Source organism: Phalaenopsis equestris, unplaced genomic scaffold (genome assembly GCF_001263595.1).
Source record: "Phalaenopsis equestris unplaced genomic scaffold, ASM126359v1 Scaffold000814, whole genome shotgun sequence".
In the NCBI taxonomy this organism is placed as follows: Eukaryota; Viridiplantae; Streptophyta; class Magnoliopsida; order Asparagales; family Orchidaceae; genus Phalaenopsis; species Phalaenopsis equestris.
The window spans coordinates 206,814-209,819 of record NW_018165254.1 but is presented as its reverse complement, the minus strand read 5'-3'; positions in this window follow the sequence as shown (position 1 = coordinate 209,819).

The window sequence follows — 3,006 nt, the reverse complement described above, 5'->3', positions numbered from 1 at the left end:
GTTTGAGGTCGGTACTCTCTCTCTCTCCCTTTTTGAATTGATACCTGAATTTCAATTCCCACCTTGGAGTCAACACTTACATTCTGACTACCATCCTTTGGAAATCTTTAAAATTTCATAACTCAAAGTCCACTCTCCAACCCCCAGCGAGAGTCTCTACTCCTTGATTTCAACCAAACGATCACCTGCTAATTCCCTGGGAGAAACAAATCACACACACAACTCTACACAACTCTACACAATACTAAATCACAAAGATAATTAACTTTGGAAAATATAAACATTTAAATGACTTGATTTTTAATCCCCACTGTGGTTTATGATCCAGAGAACTCGTCATAAAAATTTCAAAATATTTTGAGTTCATTTGACAACTTAAATTGATTTTTAAAGATAAATACCACTTTTGGCATTTAAATGATGTTTAAAAAATCAAAATATAACTCAAAAAATTATGAAACTTAGTTTTTTGAGTTCTCTGTGATCAGGGGTATTTATTAAAAAAAATGATATTTAAAATAAAAACTTGATTTTTTAGCCTATTTTAAATATTTGAATAATTAAAAATCCATAAAAATCACAAAAATAATAAAAACTCATGGAAATGTTCTAAATTGCTTCCTAATCAATTAGGAACAATTAAAATATTTGTCATGATTTTCTAAATAAAGAAACTGAATTTCAAAGTTTAAAAATAATGTTTGAAGGCTAAAAATGAGTTTTCACTAAAATAATTCCAATAAATCAAATAAAATTTAGAAAATATGAAATCTTCTTCTCTGAGTTCTCTAACCTTAGGGAGACTTTTCAAAAATACAAAAATTAATTTTCCCCATTTAAAATATTTTATATTTAGTAAAAATACAAAACTTAATTTTCACCACCTAAAATATTTTTTTTTATTAAATAGAAAATAATTCTAAATAATTCTAATAAATCACACAGAATTCAAAAAATTATGAAATTTGATATTAAGGCTTATCTGGTCTAGGTCTACCTCCAGTAAAAATTTCAAGGGATTATAATTTACCTTGGTCAAGTTAAGAACGAGAAAACTCGTCATGTGCACTTTTACAGTTTTCAGCGTTGTCCTTCTTGTACTTTCATACTGTACTTTTATACCTGCAAATTTGCATGCTAAACAAAGATGTCACCCTGCATGAAAACTAAAACATCAGGATAGCCACATAACCATAACCAAAAGTAAAACTAAAATCAACCAAGATAAAATTCACCGCCACAACATTCAAAATATAAAACAACTCAAAATTTAATCACAAACATCACACAAAACTAAAACTTCAACTAAATTAAGACAACTTAATCGGATGATTGGAAATCCCTCAGAGGAGGTAACCTACAGTTGCTAACGAGGCTTCCTACGAATTAAATGAAATTATGGAACCCATTAAATTGGGTTTAGTAAGTTCATTTGGACTAAGTGAATACAATAGAAAATAGTGGTGCCGGAATGAGGGAACCGTAGGATCCTAACCGGTGTCGCTTTAATCAACTCTAATATGCCCTCATAAAATTTAAAGAACTTCAACCATAGGGCCACCTGATTTAATATTATAACTCGACACGCTAGATAACTTAAACTCGCCTAGGCAAGAGCTTGGAGCTAGCATGGTGGGCAGCACGGCCATCTTCAACAGGAAAACCTGTCTTCCCCAACTAAGCCAATCTTCCTTCCTTAGACTTAAACAACAAAGCCATAGGATTTTGAGGTTGATTCGGTTATATAAATTGATTAGTTGATTGTTCATCATTTCTTCTACAAGTTCATAAAGTCTTTTCTATTTTTATTTTTTTGAATAGTTTTCTCTAGTTCTAAATTGTAGGGTTCAAGTCCTATAGGTTCTATGCTACACATTCACTAACTAAAGGTTCAACTTATAAGTCTTCACAAAATAAGCAAATAAAAATATATAATTTTTTTTTAAATTCTCTTTTTCAAACTAAAAGACAATCACACACAAATTATAATACAAATTTCCAAGTATAGGTCTAATTAACTCAACTAAAATTCTTTAATGTTAATTAAAGCGTCGCTCCCCGACAACAATGCCAAAAACTTGATTGCCTCGGACTTGCAACAGTGCCTAATACTTTGGTACACCGTAATTCTAAGTGAAGAAGACTTGTGCAAGTATACATGCCATACAAGTAATTTAGGATTTTTGAGTATGGAATATCGATCCCACAGGGAGTGACATAATTAACTTATGAGATGTTCTAGCTTACTAAAATCGGTCTTAGCTTGGAAGTAAGGTTATGTTTAGGTTGTTCTAACTAATCTTACTGAATTATAACAAACTACTATTGAAGGTTTACTCCTACAAAAATCCTACTAAATATATTTGAATTGATGAAAATATAAGATACAAAACGACCTCCCTTGTAATGTAACAAGTTGTGTGTAAGAAAATGAATACATTAAATTGTAACTATGGCTAGTGACAAAAAAGAGAAATTATCTTATTTACCATCTCGCAAGTGCATAAAGAAGTTTAGTTAAACTGGATTAATTTCTTAAACCTTACTTTGAACACATCAAATATGATTTCCCTTCCTATTTGCATCTTTTTGACCTCACTTTTGGTTGAGGTTTAGTTTTTCCTCTTTAGTAGCCTAAGGTCTAGCCATAGGACTTTCCTATTGACTATTCTTAGAAAACTAGACAAGGAACCCTCACCATTAGAAATTCCAAAACTCTTCTCTACTCAGCTTGAAGTTCCACATGTTGCTCTCAACCATAGAAGGTGGGGTCACTATGGGAGAACTCAAGATGAGTCACCCTTAGGATTGCTCGTCCTTAGGGCTGACCTTGGGTGTTGGTCTAAGGCTAAGGCACTCACTTGCAATTACTTGCTCTCACAATCACTCACTACCCTAAACCTAGAATTTCCTTACTTTGGTCCCTTGATACTTTTGGGAGACTATACTTTTGGGAGACTCCTAAACCCACTAGCCATAGGCTAGGGTTTGGCTAAAACCACTAAA